General features: G+C 39.9%; 1 protein-coding gene across 1 annotated transcript in view; it reads left to right on the top strand.

Moving 5' to 3' along the window:
* Positions 1 to 21,888, top strand: part of SLC1A3 (solute carrier family 1 member 3) — a 108,882-nt gene that overhangs the window by 22,832 nt on the left and 64,162 nt on the right. The window lies entirely within an intron of this gene.

Consider the following 21,888-nt stretch of genomic DNA (forward strand, 5'->3'; position numbering starts at 1 on the left):
CATGGAACTGAGAGGCTCGAGAGCAATGTCCATTCTTGAGCATTCCACCCCACCCACTCTCTCATTCCCCCGACTTCAGCACATCCACTTTGTGTAGGCAGAATTCTGGAAGGCACCGGAGCTATGAAGTTTAGCCTCTAGAATCAGACCGGGTAGTTCAGACGTCAGGGGAATCCGGCAGCAACGCCCACCTCCCGCGCCCCCTCCCTCCGGGTTCCCTGTGTAAGGTGGACAGATCTCTCCAGCTCTTTATGATCCAGCACCTGACCCGTCCAGCTACCTCTCACACATCTGGTGGGGGAGGGGGGCATATCTCAAAAGAATAAAATTGTAGAACTAGAAAGGACCCTGGAGATCTTTTCATCCCATTCCGACATTTTACAGATGAAGAAACTGAGGGATGTCCGAAGAGAAGAAGCGACTTAGCCACAGTCCAGCATCTAGCTAGTAGCAGAGCTGGGACCTGACCACAGCTCCCTCGAATTCCAAAGTCAGTGCTTGACTCACTTTATCATGATGTCTGTCATGATCTGCTTTAGAGATTTATGAGTGACTGTTAAGTGCTTTGTAAAGCTTAGAGCACCGTATAAATGTAAGCCATTATTAGTATTACTTGTCTCCACTCACCCAGCATCATATTCACTGCATATGCATGTATCTCAGTAAGAGTGAAAGTCTGACACCTACTCCCCCACACCCCACTGCACCCCATCAAAAAAATATATTTCTGTCTGGCACATTTTTAGTACTTGTTTGCAAAACTGGCTTTTAACAATAGCCTGATATAGGCTATTGCACAAGGATACTTCCACATTTCTTACTCCTGTGCTGCAGTTTTTCTGGGAAGCAAGTTGTGTACAAATAGTCCAGAACAGAAAAACACGCTTTTTAGTGGGTTTTGTTGGAACAATGAGTTCCTCACCACTGTTCCTGCTTCCTGTCCCTCTGACAGCCCTTCAGCATCACCTGATAGGACCATCTCTCTCACTTTTCCTGAGTTGGGGCTCCAGTTTGGATCACACCCCATTAGGGTCCTTTATTCCTTTTAGTTTGCTTTTCTCTCTTGCAAGGTGGGGCTATTGCTGCTCAGAGATTTTGGACAAAGGCCCAAATCTTTTGCTCCTGGCAGCTCTGCTGAGACCCCATTGCTAATGGTCACTAATCACTGGTTGAAGGAGGTCAGCCAGAGATCCTGTTGTGTGTTATTTGATTATAGAAAACGTTTCTTCGATTCCTTGGACATCCCAAATGACAGCTGTAAACTTGGCATTGTTAATTTGAAAGAGACCTTCCTGGAGGGAGTGGGAGGTACTGACTGGAAGGACAAGACCCCAAAAGACGGCTTTTGGCAACTCTTTTTGGAAGGCTTTTGTGACTGGAAACCTCTAAGGTAGAAACCTAAAGTTTAAAAAACAAAGGGAAATAGAACTGCAGCCAAGTTGTTGCTGCCCATTTTATGGGTACCTGCTGAGTTCAAAAAGGGAAAAGTGGTTGGGGCAGCACTGCAAATGGGACCACAGCAGGGAGCCAAACCCTCTGGACTCTCTTCCCACCCCCCACCTTACTTCTCTTTTAACCATACCACCTGAGTGAAGGCCTTATGACCCAGTTTCTCCTCTTGACTCCCCCAGTCGGTCTTTGTGATTTTAGCAGTTTCTTGGGCCCTCCACTTTGTTGCCTTCCTTTATTTTTTCAGCATCCTTGGAGATGGTTGTATACCTGCTTACTAAGAGATGAGCAAAAAAGCACATAGAGATGATGTAGGCACCTTTTTAGTTAGCAGAAGTGTTGTGACATGCTTGTAGGGCTATGTAAAATCCAGACATGAGAGAAGCTTGAATTGCTAGATGCAGGAACTGGCTATGCAACAGGTGGCTGATTTAGTCCTTTCCTTCTCCCTTTCTCCTCCTGTGTTACATAGACTCAATTTACTTCTCAATTGCAAGTAAAGACAAAGGCCAAGTTGATTTTGCTCTTTTATTTTGCCTCTCTTATGAAAGGCTTGACAGCAGAGAAGGTTGAAACTCTTGGACAGAATGCGGTTTGGGGATTGTTGGTTCCGTGGACTGAGCCTGTACTAGACTTATGCTTCATTTACATGAGAAAGAGAAAGTTCATTAATCTTGGTCTTGAAAAATAGTTGTCGGGTACAAAGAAATCCTAAGTAGTTATTTAGTTTCAGAGAACTCACCTGCGTGAAAGAGACCGTCTCAAAGTTATCGTTCAACCTGCCAAAGAGGCTTCAGGCTTTTGTACCAAAGGAGTGATTCAAAGCTACATATTGGTTTGACTGTTTCTAATGGGTTGGAGTATACAGTGACCAAGGAGCCTTCTATAGCCCTTCTAAGGTAGGTAATTTCATGAAGAGGGAGCCTGTCTTTCTGAAGTGAAGCATCATCAGACTTAGATACTCACTGGGTTATGACTGAGCCTCAAATGTGAAGCTTTTGCTACAGGCCAAGAGCTCTGGGCCAAAGCTTAACCCGAAGCAGGGACTCCGCTACTCAACACACCACTTCTTGCCTGCTGAACAAACAGCCATCAGAAAACATCTTCTTGGTGTAACTCAGGTTATTTAATCGCTGCTAGTCTTTTCTCTGCACGCCATGAATGCCAGCTTAAGAACTCAGAGGTCGTGTCCCAGTGAAATGCTTTTCCCAATGGGAAATCTATTGAAAGTGAATATTCTGAGTTCAGCACTCTCTGCTTTTGAGTAGGATAGAGCCTAAGTACCACCAAACCCACACCCATTACTTCTCGTTGTTTTACTTGGCCAAGGCATTTCATTTTAAGGAATTAGGGAAAATGTACCTTAACTTTAATTCTGCCAATCTTACCTTGGAATTTCCCCTGTGAAGTCCCATTTATGATCTTCCAAGTGGAATATTCATATTTGATCATTCTTATTCCTCTAAGCAATGCTGTATATGTTTTCCGGAAATTCGAATCCCCATACCTACTGAACATCTGGAGTACATGGAGGGCATATTAGAATTTGAGAAACTAAGGGAAAGAATTGGAGTGAAAGCTTTTTAGCCAAATACTTCATTTCCTTAAGAGAAGAGTAAGTCTATTTCAATATAGAATAAATAGATATCTGGCAACATGTGATGAATTTCATCATTGGTTCTATCCAAGCTAGGTTTTTTCAGGCCAAAGATATTACACATGTTGGCTCTCTGAAGAAGTTAACAGGAAAATGATTAAATCTTCATGACACATGACACATGGCCCCCTGTTGACTTTTGGAATCTCTGCAACAAATGAGAGCTAGCTTTCCCATTCAGATTTGTTCTTCCTCCACTTCTTCCTCTTTTCCTCTTACCCCATCCTCATCACTTCAGAGTCCCTAAAAATGCATTTATTTTGGATCACACTCCACATCTTTGACACCAAAATCTGCATAAAAGACATTCTTTTGGTCACAGTTCCATAGTAGAAAGTGAGTAAGGTAGGTGACACATAGCTGGCTTTGAGATAGGTAGCCAAAAGTTTTACATGTTCAATATTTACGTCCCTTGGTAAAATCGTGAAGCAGGAAAAAAAATTGCTTTCAGCAAGTCCCCACCCCAGTCGTCTTTCTGAAATCACATGGTATAATTTCAGGCATATAAATTCAGACAGGAAGGAAAGAAGCATTTAGGCAGGAGGCCTTCCTGATTGTATCTCAAATGACAACAACATAGGCAAACATCATTCCATCTCTAGTTAAGACTGACCCTACCTACAGAAAGAAAAAGTAGTTTCACTACTTGCCATGAGGAAGAGAGAGTTTGATTGACTTTAAGGATATAAACTTAGAGGTAGAGTTGTAAAGCTATATCATTCTTCTGGTCTTTTTAATTTTAAATACCCACTATGTGCAGATCTGTAAGCTTGGGGTTGGATCTCTGAGGTAATATCATAACACATGTTACATAGTATTTTAATAGTATCCCTCCACCTATTTTCTCAAGTAACTTTATTAAACAACTTGCCATTGAAGTCAGGAAGCTTGTGTACAAGGGATCTCACAGTTACAGACCAGGGTCTTCTGCATCTGGAAAAAATGGTCAGTTTGCACATGTAGAGATGTTCATTTTGTAAGTGCAAGATACATGGAGCAAACAAAGGGAGAAATTTAACCCAAAGTTATTATGGCTTCATATTACTTATTTAGACATACTGTAATTCTCAGTGCTTGGGCACTAAAAAGGTTGATTGTTTGCATAAACAAGGAGATGGGGCCTGGATCTGTGATTTCAGTGATTTAAGACAGCAGTTTTTGTTCTCAGGCTCCCTTTACATTCTTAACAACAAAGAGTTTTTGTTTATGTGGGTTATATCTATCAATATTTACCATATCAGCAATTAAAACATCTAAATATTATTATAAAAAGTTTTGCCCTTGCAAGGTCCCTGAAAGAGTCTCCATTTTGAGAAAGGCTGGCTTAGGGAAATTCCAAGTAGGGAAATTCCCTTCACCAATACAGGTCTGCACCTTCTCTGCCACTTTTAGCCTCAGAGAGCTAGATGGTTAGAGAAGTTAAGTGACCTAGGAGTCACACATCCAGTATGTGTCAGAACTTAAGACTTGAATTCAGGTTTAATAGTTTCTAGGATCACTCTCTCTCCACTCTGCCATTGTCTCTTACTTGAACTGAGGCTTAAAAAAAAATTTAAGAAAAACTTTCAATGGTCCACCCATAATACCTTTGGTGTGTGCTTGTTGCCCTCTGGGAAAGAGGCTCAATCCAGCAAGCTACTTTTCAATTATGCTATTTCTTTCCTATAACCCTATTTGGATATTTAAGGCATCGATAGATTTTTCTCCCCTTCAAAAGAATCTAAAAATAATTTAAAAGCAAAGGAATGGCAGAATTTTTGTTGGTTTTCCTCTTAGTTAAAAAAAAAATATTCTGTAGTCACTAAGAAGCCTTTGAAGAGGAAGGAAGGAAGGAAGGAAGGAAGGAAGGAAGGAAGGAAGGAAGGAAGGAAGGAAGGACACATGACCTCTCCCACTTTCCATCAATTGGTTGACTAAGCTGTCAGTCAGTGTCTAGCTAGCCAACAGTGGCTTTAACAGGTTGTTACATGATGTGTGTGTAGCTTAATGCTGATTGACAGCTCAATCAGCCAATGACAAGGGATGTAGAAATGGTAACTGGACAGACAATAGAACAACTTCTCTCCTCTGATTCAACAGAAGAAGTTTCCATGGAGCAGTGTGAGGATACCCTAGAAGTATAAATGCAGTGGAGAATACTTCCAAATCCTCAGGCCTGTCTTTGATGTCTCTCCTTTACTGCTTCCTAATAGAATGGGTTGGAGCAATGGAATGGAGAACAGCTAGGATCTAAGAGTCTAAATTTCTCATAGTGGTTATGAGTTTAGGGCAAATGCCAGACAAAATCTCTGTGAAAGACACTGACTGTTGTAGCTTTCTTGTGGCAGCTCATACTGGGCAAAATAGAGTTCGTTCACAAGAAAACAGAACCTGGGGTTGTGGAAATATATTTAGGATTTACCATTCCAGATCCAGTGGGGCTCACTAGTTCAACATGCTGCTCAGAGACCAATTTCCTATAGAAGACAGGGGGGGGGGCAGGGAGGGAGGGAGGATATCTTAAACCTATCCAATTAAACATTGCTGGAGCTTGTGGAAAAAATTCCTTCAACCTCTGAAGGGAGGGGTTGGCTTCTCCCCTGTACCATGAGATTTGATTATCCTTATCTCAGCTGCATAACTATAAATATTATCATTGGTTGTACAACTATCTAGTTGATTTCTCTTTCCTGAAAAATCCATCCCCAGTATGTGGCATTCCGTATTCCTTGGGGCAGCAAATTCCACAAGCTGATTACACACTGTGTGAAAAAGTACAGAGAGGTTCCAGTTAACTAAGACATCAGGCAAGTGGAGGTTCAGTTTCAGTCCTCGAGGCTGTTTTACAGAGGGTGCCAACCAGCCTTACAGGAGAACCAGAGCCTCTAGAATGGCAATCTGAAACCAACAGTCTGGGTCCTCTTTATTTTCCTTCAAAGTATCTCATAAAAATTGAGTATGGTAGGAGGAATATATTGAAATGGAGGGGATATAAAACAAAAGATATCAATATCTGTCTATATCGATTGATTGCTCAATAGAATGTTCCAAACATCTTAGTAGAGTTTTAAGCTATGGGAACTATATATGGTAGCTTTTAAGCTATTATAACTTAAAAGTCCACTAAGATATTTGGTACAATCTGTAGAAATATATTTTTTAAATCTTGGTCGGGAGAGAAATGGGGAATGGCTTGGTCATGTACAGATGGGGCTTATAGCTGCACATCAGAGCATGGTCGGGTCAAAGGGGCCCATGTAATATCAAGCTGACTGTCTTGTATCCTATAGATAAATGAAACAAGTGGTCCACAAAATGCACCATTTTTTAGCTGGTTGCTGATTTGTGCTCTCTAGACTGGAGGTGTCAAACACAGCAGGGATCTATTTCTATCTGAGTTTGACAGCATTGCTCTAGATTCTTTTGTAAGAAAACTTTCTGTTTTATGATAGCATACTTCATGACTTGAAATTCTGTCACACTGGGTCCCTTGCCTCATTAATGTTACCTGGTCATTTCGGCCCCAAGCCTTATTAGCCAAAAGATAAGAAGGGTTTTGCTTGCTCCGGGTTATGTTTCCTTCATGGCTGATTCCTATTCTTTCCTCTTTCAATGCTTCAGAGAGCCATGATTTCACTGGTAAGGGTGCTCCTTCTACAGAGGCCCATCATAGTGCCTTAATAGTCTAATTACGGTCTGTGGCACCCCAAAAACCACCACCTGGGAGTTTGAAGGGTAAGCCTCTCTGCCCATGTTGCTAGGCTGGTCCTTGGCCTATATGTGAAGTCTTTCCAGCTTAGAAGGATCTACAAGAGCTTGCATTATGTTGATATAGCCTCCAAAGATTAAGATTCAACTTCATGGAACAAAAGACATCAGGGTAAGACATTAGTGGAACTTCTTAGCACTGGGGCAGCTAGGTGATACTTAGAATCAGGAAGATTCAGCCTCAGACACTTACTAGCTATGTGTGACCCTGGGCAAGTCACTTAAACCTGTTTGCCTCAGTTTCCTCATCTGTAAATGAGCTAAAAAGAAAATAGCAAACCACTCTAGTATCTCTGCCAAGAAAATCCCAAATAGGGTCAAGAAGAGTCTGAAATGACTGAAGAGCAATAACAACAATTTACCACCACAGATTTAGAGCTAGAAGGATCTTTAGAAGTCTTGTCCAGCCCCCAAACTCTAACTCTCATTTTACAGAGGAGAAAACCTGAGACCTAGAGTCACATGGATGGCAAGTAGCAGAGCCAGGATTTAGGCCCAGATCCTCCAATTCCCAACTCCCACCCCTTTCTTGGCTCTTAATGCTCCTGTTCAGTGCATTAATCGCCAAGTTCAGTGAGGAATTCCTCAATAGTCACATCGATGAAATAACCTTAATTCTGTGGAGCCAAAATCAGAGATAAAAAGAAGGTGCCAGTTAGTTTCCCTAAGGAGACTCTCCATTTGGGAGGAGGCATCATAGCAGGTTTTCTAAGATGGGCACTAGAATCAGAGAATATTAGAGTTGGAAGAGATCCTAGAGAGGCTCTGGTCCAACTTTCTCCCCAGTGCAGCAATCTCCTTTACAACATCCTTAAAAATGGACGATTACACAGCCACTCGTCCAGAGATAGAGCGTTCACTCCTTCCCAGGACTACTTGCTCTAGTTTTAGTCAGCACTAGTTGTTAGGAAGTTTTGTATGTTTGGGCTGAAAGCTGCAGTGATTTCCACCCACGTTCTAGTTCTGACCTGTAGGGTTCCACAGACAACTTACAAGTCTATTTCCTCTTCCTTAAGCCAGCTGACAAATATTTGCAGATTGGTGTCATGTTTCTCCATGATTTTAGCTCTTCATACTGTATGTCCCAAACTCCTCCAGCTCTTTCTTAGAGGACCTGGTTTCTGGATTTTCCACCATACTGAACATTGCGCAGCTGGGTAGTGACTCTCCTTAAATACATTGCACAGGACTAGAACAATTCAGTAATGTGGTTACAGAAAGAACCCTGGATCAAAACTCAGAAACCAGGGTCCGAATCCTGCCTTGGTAACATGGGTGACCTAAGGCAATTCTTCACATCTAGGTGACTTGGTTCCCTATCTGTTCAATGAGGGGGTTGGACCAGATGATTTTTAAGGGGCCTTTCAGCTCTAAATCATATAGAATCCTGAATAAAGTCTGACTGGTTCTACCTTCCTTTGACATAAACACTGCTTCTATTTAGGCAGCTTAAGATTTCATTAGCTTTTTTAGCAGCCACATCATACTTCTGGCTCCTACAAGTTAAACTTGTGGTTAGCTAAAACTCCCAAGATAGAAATTTTTATTCTAAGGGTATTTGTGGCAAAAAATGGAGCCACTCTTTTGCATAAATATTAAATAATATTTGTTGAGCTCCTTCGTGCTCAATGGACTGTGTGAAGCAGAGCTAAGAAAGGACTTTGGCACATGAGAGATAAACATTCTCACCTATAATTTTCAGCAGCCTTTGGTTGAAAATGGAGTAATTAATTGTGGAAGGAGAAACTCAGGGCCATGGTTGATGAATAATGGGGTGCGCCTTCAGGGCTAGTGTCAGATTACTATGAGCCTCTGATTTCCATCTGACAATGTATATTCTTTAATAAACATCTCTATCTTTGCAAAAGAAGGAAAGAGGGAACAAAAGAAAGAACAAAAAAAGGGGGAGAGAAGGATGGAGTGATTCTTTTAAGTATGCAACATTATTAGCATAATGGAAAAAAAGGTATTGGATCTGATGTTTGGAAACCTAGATTCAAATCTTAGGTCTACCATTTACCACTGTGTGACCTTAGGATAGCTGCTTCATGGACAGCTAGATAGCACATTGGATAATAAGCCTGGGGTCAAGAAGACCTGAGTTAAAATCTAGCCTCAGGTACTTACTAGCAGTGTGACCCTGAGTAAGTCGCTTAACCTCTGTCCACCTCAGTTGTGACATCTGTGACATAGGAATAATAATAACACCAATCTCCCATGGTTGTTGTGAGAATAATATGACATAATATTTGCACAGTGCTTTGCAAACCTTAAAACACTATATAAATGGCACCTATTATTATCCCATAGGCTTCACTTTCCTCTTCTGTTAAAATGAAGGGATTGGGTTAATGTCATAGTGTTTTAATTAGCACAAGCACCCCTTTTTAATGTCAAAGAAAGTTGTAGACCCCCCCACAAATGATAATACCATCAGCATCTGCTGATTAGAAAAATACACAAGGATAAAAAGTATGATGAATTTAATAATGCTTTGAAATGACTATTTATATCACAACAGAATCTACAAACTTTTAAAAACAGTTTCTTTATATATGGTATGTATGTGCATGTGCGTGAGAACTGTGCATGTAAGACATTAATTCAGCCTACAGAAGGTATACTTGCTAAGTTATGGATTTTCATATAGTCTTAATCTATAGACCCTGTGCAATATCCCCTCCCTCCGGAGATCAAGAGCTCGTGGTTGGGACCACCAGACTAGAGAATGTTCTATGATCCTATGATCTCTTTCCACAGTATCCACCATATCCATAAACATATCACACCATATCCACTCTGGGCATTTTCCTTTGAATTACCTTCAGCTTCTCCTCTTGACTTGCTCTTCAATTCTACATTTAATCAGTCCCCTACTTCTATTTGATTCTTCCTTCAGAAGTTTTCTTGCATTCATCACTTCTGTGCTCCTTCCTACTATCTCAGTTCATGGACCCCACCCTAGTTCAGGCCCCATTTGCTCATACCCCAACTTTTCATCTTTTTTTGAAGTCCCTTCTACTTGACTACACTCCATCATCATTGCTACTGTCTAACTATCTTCAGCTCACTCTCTTGCACATAGCTCACAGTTCATCTACCTCATCTCCTGCCATCATCCTCAGTACCTTTGACATCCTTGATGATGAACTATCCCACCTTCTGGCCTCAAAAGTTACTTGACATTCTGTACTCCAGTGACCTTCATATCAAATTTGGAAAGCATTTATCACAATGCCTGGCACATACCAGGCACTACATAAATGTTTATTTCTTCTTCCCCCCATTCCCAAGCACCCCACTTCATATCTGCCATTAACTGGTGAGGTGACCTCAGGAAAGTCACTTCTCTTCTTTGAGCTTCAGATTCTTTATCTACAAAAATGAGGGGACTGGAAATAATGATCTCTAAGGTCCCTTCCGGCTCTGACATTTTGTGATGCTGTGAGTCTATGATCTGCGCCACTTCAACCACCCACGTTTAAGATCTCAGCCTCAGAAATTTTTCTTTCTTATTGTAATATTCCATCCTATTTGGCCATTCCAATGAACTTCATATTTGTCCTCATCAAAACTTCCAATCTTGTGATCCCTCTGTATTCTCTCAGTCTGCCTGCCCAGTTCTAGCTTAATTTACCTCCCTACATATTCTGTAAAAATAGTATTTTATGTAACAGTATTTGCTGATATCTTTTGCTTTTACATTCTTGCTTCCTGTTAACCTCATTTCTAGCCTTGGTTTTAATAAACCCCTCTACAGTTACTCCCAACATACTTCTTTATTCTACCTTTTGCCTGAAATTCAGCCTCAAATTCACAGTTGTCCCTAAGCCTCTCCACATCTATTTCCCACTGGCAAATTCAACACATCCAAGGACATCTTTCCCTAAAATCCTGTTTTTCCTCCTAATGTGCTGATAATTTTAATGATACCACCATTCTTAGTCACTTTTGTTTCAGACATCAGAATTACATTTGAGCAAGGGATAAGGCCTATTAAGTTGCTGCTATACTTTAGCCTTGGTGAGATAGGGAGACACAGTCTCAAAAGAAAAAAAGAATTATAATTGATTTTTTTCCTTGTAGACAATCAGCTGCCAAATCCTTTCGATTCTACCCCACTCCTTGTCTTGCATAGTCTCTTCTTTCCTTTCCTTCTCTCTTTACCTCTTGGTCAGACTACTTCAATGGCCTAAATAGTCTTACTGTCTTCATTCTTCCCTTCCAATCCATTTAACCCACTGCTGTCAGATTGATTGAAAGAATGAGGTAGCCTTGAATGTCAGACTAAAGAACTTGAAGTTACTCTCTAGGCAAAGGTAAGCACCGAAGGCTGTTGAGATGAGTGACATAAGCAAAGATGTTATTAAGGTCAGCTCCATGGAGGTGGAATGTCTCCTGAGATCATATAGTCCAATTCCATCTCAAAGTCACCCAGGTAGTAAATTCCAGGTGCGGATGTCTTCCTAGCTTCATCTTTTAAGCATCATTACACTTTTGTGGCAACCAAAAACATGGTGGAATCTACTCTTGTCAGGAACCAAGATAGGTTAGTATAATTCATCTCCACCAATTTGTCCTTCAAGAAGAACAGTTAGGCTATGCTTTCACTGAGCAAGGCTAAACCCCGAACTTGTACCCTTGAGTGAATACCCTCTCACCTTCTCCAGCAAAATGCCCTCCTGTCCTCCCCTCACCTTTCTCTTTAATGTATTTCTAACTACTGGTTCCTTCCTTGATGCCTACATATTTGCCTGTGTCTTACCATCCAAAAAAAAAAAACCTCACTTGACCCTTGCCTTTCCTGCTACCTATCATTCTATATCTCTCCTCCCCTTCAAGACTTGGTCCCTCCACCTCCTCTCTATTTCCACTCACTCTCTTCTAAACTCTCTGCAATCTGGCTCCAGCCTTATCATTCAACTGAAACTCCCCTCCCCAAAGTTACCAGCAATCCCTTAGCTGCTAATTCCAAGGATCTCTTCTCGGCTTGATTCTTCTGGGCCTGACTATAGTATTTGACAATGTTGATCATCTTTCTGCCTGGATACTCTCTCCTCTTTAAGTTTTTGTGATACGTTTTTCTATTGCTTCTCCTAATCTGCCCCCATTGACCCTTCTTGGTCACCTTTGCTGACTTTTTTATCCATATCATATCCACTAAATTATAACGTGAGCATCCCCTCAATACTCTATTCTGACCTCTTTAGGCCTTAATTCTCTACTACCAGCTCTCTGGGTGATATATCTGTTTCCATTGCTTCAGCTATCATCACTCTATGCAGATGCTTCTCAAATCTATATATCTAGCCCTGGGTGCCTCTAGGCATTTTAAACTCATGATGTCGAAAACAGAATCTATTATCTATTCCATAAATTCTCCAGGCTTCCAAACTTCCCCGTTACTGGGAAGGGCACTGCCATCTTGCCAGTCACCCAGGTTTGCAACCTCGTTGTCATCTCACATATGCTATTGATTGCCAAATCTTGCCACTTCTACTTTTAAAATATCTTTTGTATTCATCCCTTTCTCTCTGTTCATATAGCTGCAATCCTAGTTCAGGCCCTCATTCCCTCGCTCCTGGACTACAAAATGATCTCCTTGCCTCAAATCTCTCCCCACCCCAATCCTTCCTCCACTCAGTTGCCAACATGATTTTTCTGAAGTATAGATCTGACCACCGTCCTCATTGTGCTTCTTCAGGGATCAAATCAAAAGTGCTCTATTTTGCATTTCAAATGACCTCTTCTTATCTTCAGTCTTCTCATACTTTACGGCACTCCGCATTCTCTGTGAATGAATAAATGAAGGATGAAATATTTATTAAGCTATTAAGCATTAACATGTACAACGCACTATGCCAAGCATGGGTAAACCAAAGAAAGTAAGACAGTGCCTGCCCTCAGGGAGCTCATCTTCTAATGGAGGAGACAACACAAATGGAAGGTTTTAGTTGCAAGTCAGATGAAAAGTCATTGGTTCCTTAAGGTGCAGCAGCAAAGGAGATTTTGAGGCCTCTTCTTTTTTTTTGAGGGGGGAAGGCAGGGGCAACTGGGGTTAAGTGACTTGCCCAAGGTCACACAGCTAGTAAGTGTGTCAAGTGTCTGAGACCACATTTGAACTCAGGACCTCCTGATCCAGGGCTGGTGCCCTACTCACTGTACCACCTAACTACTCCGAGGGCCTTCTTCTAATGTCATGTCCACTGATAAGATCATCTCAATTTCTGACACCACTAAGGACTTTGGTGACAAGAACTTTTTTTCCAGGTCTTCAGTAGCTAAGGCTGCAGCACCTGCAGGAGCAGATGCCAGGCAGATCTCCATAGGGGTTGTTTCCAAGATGACAGTGGCTAAGGGTACTGGGCTGAAAACATTGCTCTTCCTCAGGCTCTTGGGCTCTGGGTCCCTGGGCTATCTTTGTCAGTGACCTGAGAGTCCCTTAAGGGGGTCATGATGGTTTGGCTTGCCTAGTACAGGCTGCCTCCTGTCTCTCAGGGTGCTTTGCTACTTCTGCTAGGCTAGATTCTCTGCCCTTGTATGTGGCAGTTGGTTGGCACCTTGGTGCATACGGAAGGCCCCTTCTCCATAGGAGTTAGTGGTTCGACTACACTCACCTCTCTCACTTCTTCAAATATGACTCCATACCTTTGTACTTGCTGTTCCCCATTCCTAGATAATCTACTCCCTCATCCCCCTCTTGGTTCCCTGGCTTTTTTTTAAGACTCAGCTCAAAGCCCACTTTTCTGCAAAGGCCTTCCCCCCAGTGCCCCAGCTTCTAATGCTCCTCTCAGATTTACTTCTATTATCTATCAATCAATGAATCAATATTTATTAGGCACATACTGTGTGCCAATCACTGTACTAAGCTACATCTACTCTGAATATACACTGAATGTACCTAATTTTTGATATGTGGTCTCCCCTAGACTGTTATGATTCTCGAGGGAAGGACAATATTTGTGGTGGTTTTTGCCTTCAGTCCCTGGGCACATCATAAATGCTTAATAAATGTCCTATTTACTGATTGGCTATTTCCTGATTTCATTTCAAATTTTTAAAATATTTCTATTTTTAAATTATCCTCATTTTTAAATATATCCTTTTTCTGCCATCAAGTCATCCATCACGTTGTCTCTAGTTATTTGTGATGTGACTTTTATATCTTGATCAGGCATCCATTTGAGGTTTATCTTTGTATAAGGTATAAGGTGTTGATCTAGATCTAAGTTCTTCCATACTGCTGTCCAAATTGAGTCTTTATTCCACTAGCTAGGGTCTTTGTGTTTATTACCTACTGGGGTACAAGATACATTTGCTTCAGTACGTTGGGCATCTAATCTGTGCCACTGACCGATCTCTCTATTTTTTAACCAGTATCAAATAGTGCAATGATTAATCTTTGTAATATAGAGATCTCATGCAGATAGGCCACCTTTAGTGTTTTTTCTGAGATTTTTTGCCTTCTCCCCCACTCTATATGAATTTCATTATGATAGTTATAGAAAGTAATCCCTTATAGTTTAATGTGATAATAAATAGTAAATAAATTTAAGTAGTATTGTCATTTTTATTATATGGCTCATGCTGTCCATGAGCAATTTATATTTTCCCATTATTTAAGTCAGACTTTATCTCTGTAAACAGTCATTGATAGCTGTATTAATATATGTCTTGTGTGTATATTGGAAGACAAACTCCCAATTATTTTATATTACTATATTCAATAGTAATTTTAGGTGGAATTTCTCTATCTCTTCCTGATGTTTTATTGGTATTTTATAGAAATGCTGGTGATTTGTGTGGATTTATTTTATATTCTACAAGTTTGCAAAAGTTATTGTTTCAATTAATTTATAGTTGACTCTTTAGGGTTCTTCAAATATACTATTATGTCATCTGCAAAAAGTGATAATTTTGTTTCTTTTTTACCTATGGAGAGTCTCTCAATTTTCTTTTCTTGTCTTATTGCTATAGCCAGCATCTCTAATGCCATGCCAAATAGATGTGGTGACAATGAACCAAATGAATAGATAGTTTATCTACTTACATATAATGCAAGTTCTTGATTGTTCATATATATGTAGTATTATATGTATATGAATACTTATATATGTAAATATTTATATATACTTATAAATATAACACATAGGATTACATATTAAATATTTACATATGCTTATAATATTTTATACATTTATATAAATACATATATACACACATATACATAGATAAATTATGTAGGCATGTATTATATATATATATAATGGGAATAAATGAAACTTTCCTTAAAATTAATTTGTCATTTTAAGGAAAGCTTCATTTATTCCTATATTTTCTAATGTTTTGATTTTTTTTTTCACAGAAACTGGTCTCACAGTTGTCAAAAGCTTTTTCTGTATTATTAATGTAGCTAAGTTTAAGTTTTCTAATATTAAACCAACCCTGCATTCCCAAGGATAAATCCAACATGATCATAGTGTATAATCTGTGATGTGCTATTTTTAGCCTGCTAGTATTTAAATTTTGCATCTATATTCATTAGGTACTATTGCTCTCTACTTTCTTTTTTTCTATTTTAACTCTCTCTGGTTTAGTTATCAAAAACTATATCTGTACCCTAGGTGGTAGTTGGAAAGATTCCTTCTTATGCTATTTAAAAAATTATGTAATAGAGTTATTTGCTATTTTTTAACAGTAGCTTTTGTTGCTACATGCAGATTTAATATTAATAGGGATCCCATGTCTGGGGGGACACCCAAAACACCATTTCACAGAGTGACACTCTGAGTGTTGAAAGAGACCTCAAAACCTAGTCCCAGCTATCTGACCAAGGTTCCCATTTGACAAGTTATCAGCCTTGCTTTAAGGTCTCCAATGACCATGCATGGTGGCATAATCTGTAATCCCCACTACTGGGGAAGCTGCTACTGATGGATCTCTTGAGCTCAGAAATTCTGAGCTTCAATAGGGCTAAAGCCAATTTGGGTTCACACTAAGCCCGTCCCCCCAGTATGGTGAGCCCCAGAGAATTGTGGGTTGCCAAGCTGCCTAAAGAAGGTAGAACTATTGAGGTCAGAAATGGAGCCAGGCAAAGTGCTGAGCTGATCAGAAGAGCTGACCAGGCCCATGACGTTTTCCACTGTGCTTCCCAGCCTGGCTTGTGATAGAAAGACCTAATCTTCCTCCACCATCTTTCCCCTCCCTTCCCCCCACCAAAAAGACCTCCAGTGAGATAGAACCATACTTGCTAAGGCAGCCCGCTCCATTTTTTGAATAGCTCTAATTGTCAGGAAGTTTGTTTTTTTCTCCTTATAAAACCTGTATCTGCTTCTTTGCAACATCTGTCATTTCTCCTAGTTCTCCCTCTAAGGCCAAGTGGAACATTTCAATCTGTTTTCCATACAACAGCTCTTTAAACACTTAAGGATAGTTATCTTGTCTTCAACCTCTACACACACACACACACACACACACACCACACATACACATACAACACACACACTTCTAGGCTTCTATTCTCTAAGTTAACCATCCCCAGTTTATTCAGCCATTGGTCTTAGAAGAAAAACTGAGGGTCCCTTGAGGATAGGGATGTATATCACCAGAACTTGCATGGTGCATTGCACAAAGAAGGTGCTTAAAACTTTTGTGTTGTTCAAGTCTCTTCCTTCTTTCAATGCATCATCATGTTCCTACTTGCACACATTCACATGCCATACTCTGAGTCCTCTTGGATCCTCTGGTTGTTTTCTAGAGGGAGCCTTGTCAGAAATATGCCCTTCAGAAGAAGAGAATTTCCTCAGGCTCTCTCACATTGCTCCCTAAATTTAGTCTTGCTGAGATGGAGGATAATAGTCACCCAGAGAACATGTTCTCAGACATTCCACATGCTGTCCATTGAGTATTAATCTTTCTTCTTCATGATACAATCCACCCTCACTCAGAGTAGGGCTACATTATTCCTCTCTCACTCATTCACACTAGTGATCACTACATGATGGTCACATACTCAGGCACTCGTTTCCAATGCCATGCCTAAGCAATTATCAGCATCAAGAGAATGTTTTGATGCTCCTCAGTAGGCATGGGGAATTATTTTTATTCCCTTTATAAAACCAGTACCTGTAGAGAGAAACCACAAGTCACTTGTGGCCTCAAAAACCCAACTACTTCCTGTGGGATTTGGAATCAGGAAGACCTGAGTTCAAATCTTGATTCAGATATTCACTAGTTATGTGAACCTGCTAAGTCACTTCACTTTTTAAACCCTCAGTTACTCATATGAAAAATACAGATTGTCATAGCTCTGTTTCATACAGTTATTATGAGGATTAAAGGACATAATAAAAGTGAAAATAAAGATAAAGCTCTATGCAAATCTTAAAATGCTATGTAAATGTTTTTCTTGTTATTCAGTCATTTGTTTTCAGTCATGTATGACTCTTCATTAGCCCATTGGGGTTTTCTTGGAAAAGATACTGGGGTGGTTTGTCATTTCCTTTCTCTAGCTCATCTTACAATGAGGAACACTGAGGCAAACAGGGTTAAGTGACTTGCCCGTGTCACAGCTAGTAAGTATCTTGAGGCTAGATTTGAACTCAAGAAGATGAGTCTTCCTGACTCCAGGCCCCAGGGCTCTATCCACTACATCACTAGCTGTCCCCACAGTGCCACCTCTCTTCTTTCTCCTTCTGTTATCACTATTGGCAGCAACAGCAGCAGCATCCATTTAAAGTGATCTTCCTCTGAATAATGTTGACAGCACTTTAATCTGAACACCTCTTGATACTTAGATTGCTCTCCCTTGTAAGAGTTGTCTATGTCTTTCCTTACGATTAGCTTGTGAGCTCCTTGGGAGTAGGGTTTATGTCATATCTATCATTCCTTTGTCAGGAATCTAGTAGAATGCCTTGCATACAGTAAGTTAAATCAGGAAATAGTTTGTGCTTAATTACTAGTCAAAGGCTCCTCCCAAATCACCAGGCTGATCCATTAGGGTTCCACATAGCATGGATAATGGCTATCTTAATCTAATACTTGGAGGAAAGGACATCTCCTTGGTAATTTGGGAGATCTTTCCCCCTTTCCAAGCCTAATAAAGATTGTTTTGAGAGCCAATGCAACGCGTTTGGGTTTGGGTTTTTTGTTTTTTCTTGGCAAGGGATTGTTGTTTTAAGCTGGCAAAGCAGACTTTCTCCAGAAGGGGACATTCAGACAACAGAAATGCTGGAAATAATAATGTTTAACTGGGAACAGTTGCTGGGGGGTGAGGGGTATGGCCAGGAAATTTATTATAATATATTATATTAATATATTATGTAACTATAATTATATTATATATTATACTATTATTATATATTATATTAATACAATGTTATATAATATATACTAATAGTATAATATTGTATAATAATATATAGTAATACAATATATAATATATAACACAATATTACATATTATACTATTAGTATTATTATATAATGGTATAAATATATATTACATATAGTAATATAATATATATTAGTATAGTATAATATATATTACATATTTGTACATAATTATAATTATATAATATATCTATATATATGTGTGTGTTATAATTGAGCTGTGTTCTCATTCTAACTCTGCCACTCAGCAGCTGTATGACTTTGGGAAGTCACTTTATTTTTGGAAACATCTTGGACTCAATACTAGAAGTTGTCTAAATCGCCATCTAACTCTATCATTCTAGTATGTTAGAATGTTCAAGTTAACAGTATACATACCTATGGCAGAGGTTGCTGTAGCAGAAAGTGACAATAAAGGAGGAGGAATTTGGAGTGTTATCATGGAGCAGAGAACAAGAGAGGAAGGACATAGCAGAAAATTGGACTATGCCTTGAGACCTTCTCTCACAACAGCTGTGGGGGCTCCTCTCTGCATTGGGGTTGGAATCTTCTGTGTATTGATTAAAGCGACTAGGTAAGCTGGTATCATATCATGAGAAAATGTGGAGTGTTCTCTCTAATTAAATGAAGCTTTACTCAAGCCCCCCTCCCAGTGACAGAGCCCCTATAGAAGCTATATCCAGACCCTCCCAGTGACAGAGCCCCTATAGAAGCTATATCCAGACCCTCCCAGTGACAGAGCCCCTATAGAAGCTATACCCAGACCCTCCCAGTGACAGAGCCCCCTACAGAAGCTATACCCAGACCCTCCCAGTGACAGAGCCCTACAGAAGCTATACCCAGACCCTCCAGTGACATAGTCCTATGGGAGCCTTACTCAAGATCTCCCAGTACAGTGCCCGGAGACAAACCATTAAATTGAATATCAAGAGCTACCAAAAAAAAGAAAAAAGCTACCAACAAAAATGGCAGAGGACTTTGGAATCTCACTGCCAACAAGTATGCAGGGCAAGAGGAGTTTCCCAGTAGCCTGCAAAATGCATTGGTTCTGTAAGTTCTAGGTTACAATGAAGTATACATATAATATCAGGCAGCCTACCTATAAAAGGAGGAAAGTGATAGAGCTTGAGAAATGCCTCTACCTCTCCAGGTTGTTGAGAGAATAAAGAATTCTTTAATAGGATGAAAGAAACACTTAAAAAGAGAGAAGTGCACGAATCTAAAGAGACACTGGAAAATTCTAACAAGTGTCAGGATGTTGGACAATAGGAAAAATACACAGAAAAGGAAGAGGAGGAAAGTACTGCTCAACAAGAGGGTAGAAATAGACTCGTGGAGGAGGAAGCAGCTTCTTATGTTTTAGGGAAAGATGTTGGCGACCCACTAGTGGCATCAGGAGAGTGGTCATCTTCTAATGATGAGGGGAAAAGGAGACTGATAATGCTAACTGGTGAATCCTTGCTAGCTGGTAACAAGGAAGCCATTGTCATCCTAACAAGAAGGGTAAAGAGGTCTGATATCTTTCCCAGGGCATGTATCCTAGATGTGATAGACAGATGTGGTATTATAGTAATACAATATATAACATGATATTGCATATTATACTCTCATTATATATTATATAATATCTAATGGCTAATCTAAGACTATTGACTATTCCTGATGGTTCAGGTGAAGACAAATGATACACTTCCCGAAGGAACCAGTTAAAGATTGTGAAGTCTTGAACAAGAAACTAGTAAAAAGAGCATGGGGGCATGTTTTATCTCTCCAGTTCTCGAAAGTCTGCTGAACTCCTTGATATGGGTTTTCCACCCAAGGATGTAGATAACCCATTCATGCTTGCTTAACCAGAGTAAGCCTTGTCCGTAAAATCTTTCCCATAAATTCATCACAGGGGCCACCTTCAAGGTTTTGGGAGCCTTCCTCAAGTTTGTTTGGACATTGTGAGGATACCACTGGAACATCCAAGCTGTCCACTGCTCTGGTCACATCAATACTTTATCTTCTTTTTTGACCATACATCTCTTTGACGACATCCTTTACCCAACTTTTCCTTGTAATGCATTGATCTATAACATGTTTCAGCATGCTTATACCCAATATGTGTTTCTCCATTGTGCTCTGTGGGGTCCTCAACATCAGTCCTGCAGAGGCTATAGCATTTCATGATTCACTGCTACACAGTATCACCAGAAAACATGTCATAAAAAAAGGATGAGCCTTTGTTTCAGGAAGAAGGTTTTTGTCATTAAAAGAACTTTATAGATTCCCAAAGGCATTGCAACTGCTTTCCTCCTCCTGTTCAATTCTGAGTAATGGTGTCCTCAAAATGCACATCTCAGGCTAGACCATATGAATTCTTCATATTCACTCAGTTTCTCCTGTGTGGAGAGTTAGGTTAAACTCTTTGGAGCAATTATGGATTGCTATTAGGATGCTCTCCAAAGGTTGGGGCTTGATGCATTCAATACAAAGTCATCTTCAAACAGAATTATCTGGAGGACATCACCATCTATTGGAAATACCTCTTTGATTGGGACTCTGAATTAGAAGTCCACTATGACAGTGGCAAATATTTGTTGATAAGCATGTTTCTCCCTGTTCTATGCCTTATTTTACATTAATGATTAAAGGACTGTTGAATAAGATTATCCCTGATATACCTTTCAAAAGAGTTTGTATAATTTTGACAAATACACAGGAGCCACCTTGTCATGGAAAGCCTTTAAGGCAGTATTTTGTTCCACTGAATCAAATGTTGTAGAGTTTTTTAATAGCCAGCAGACAGTAAGTACACTGCGATCTTACTTTTTTCTGTCAGTGAATTATGTGAGGATAAAGATGTGGTCTATTGAAGAATATCACTTATGAGGTCCCATCTGTCACCTCCCAATACCATGATCAAGGATGGCTATAAGGTGTGTATAAATTACTCTCACAAAATGCTATGTATATGGAAAAATATTTGGGCACATAGGATGATAAAAATAAAATATGAGGGGCTATACAGGATTAAGAATCATTTTGTATTTTTCTTAATATCATGACCTGCTATGGCCAGAGAATTAATCACCAAGCGGCCAGCCTACTGGTGATGAACCTCTCCAAACTTAACAAAAGTGGTACTCAGAAAGAAGAAAAAGTCTGTTGCTAAGATCATACTTGACAACTTACCATAGTAGAATCTGCCAGCTTACTTTCCTCTAGATCTAGTCTTTGAGAACTTAAGATCACCTCCATGTGCCGTAATAAGTCATATGAGTAAGACCCCTTGTGAGAGTTTCAACACCATTCCTGATTAAAGACAGACTTCTGAAAAAAAGAAGTGAAATTTGGAAGTGAAGATGTAGATAGGAAGATGATTTCTAAGAAGGTAATATAGAATTCTGGACCACAGGTTGAAATAAAAGAATGGTGGCCTCTTACCTAGGAATGGCCCCTGTTACAGAGTAAGAGCTTGATAAATGTTTGTTGACAGGTTGACTGAAAGGAATAGAATATACCTAACATGGGCAGATTTCAGCTTGATGTAAGAAAAATTTCCCAACAATCAGAGCTGCTCCAACATAATATGATTTGCCTCAGAAAATAGTGTATTGCTCTGACTGGAGGGGGTGGGGAACTCTTCAAATACAAGCTGTT

Source organism: Trichosurus vulpecula, chromosome 1, assembly GCF_011100635.1.
Source record: "Trichosurus vulpecula isolate mTriVul1 chromosome 1, mTriVul1.pri, whole genome shotgun sequence".
Lineage (NCBI taxonomy): Eukaryota > Metazoa > Chordata > Mammalia > Diprotodontia > Phalangeridae > Trichosurus > Trichosurus vulpecula.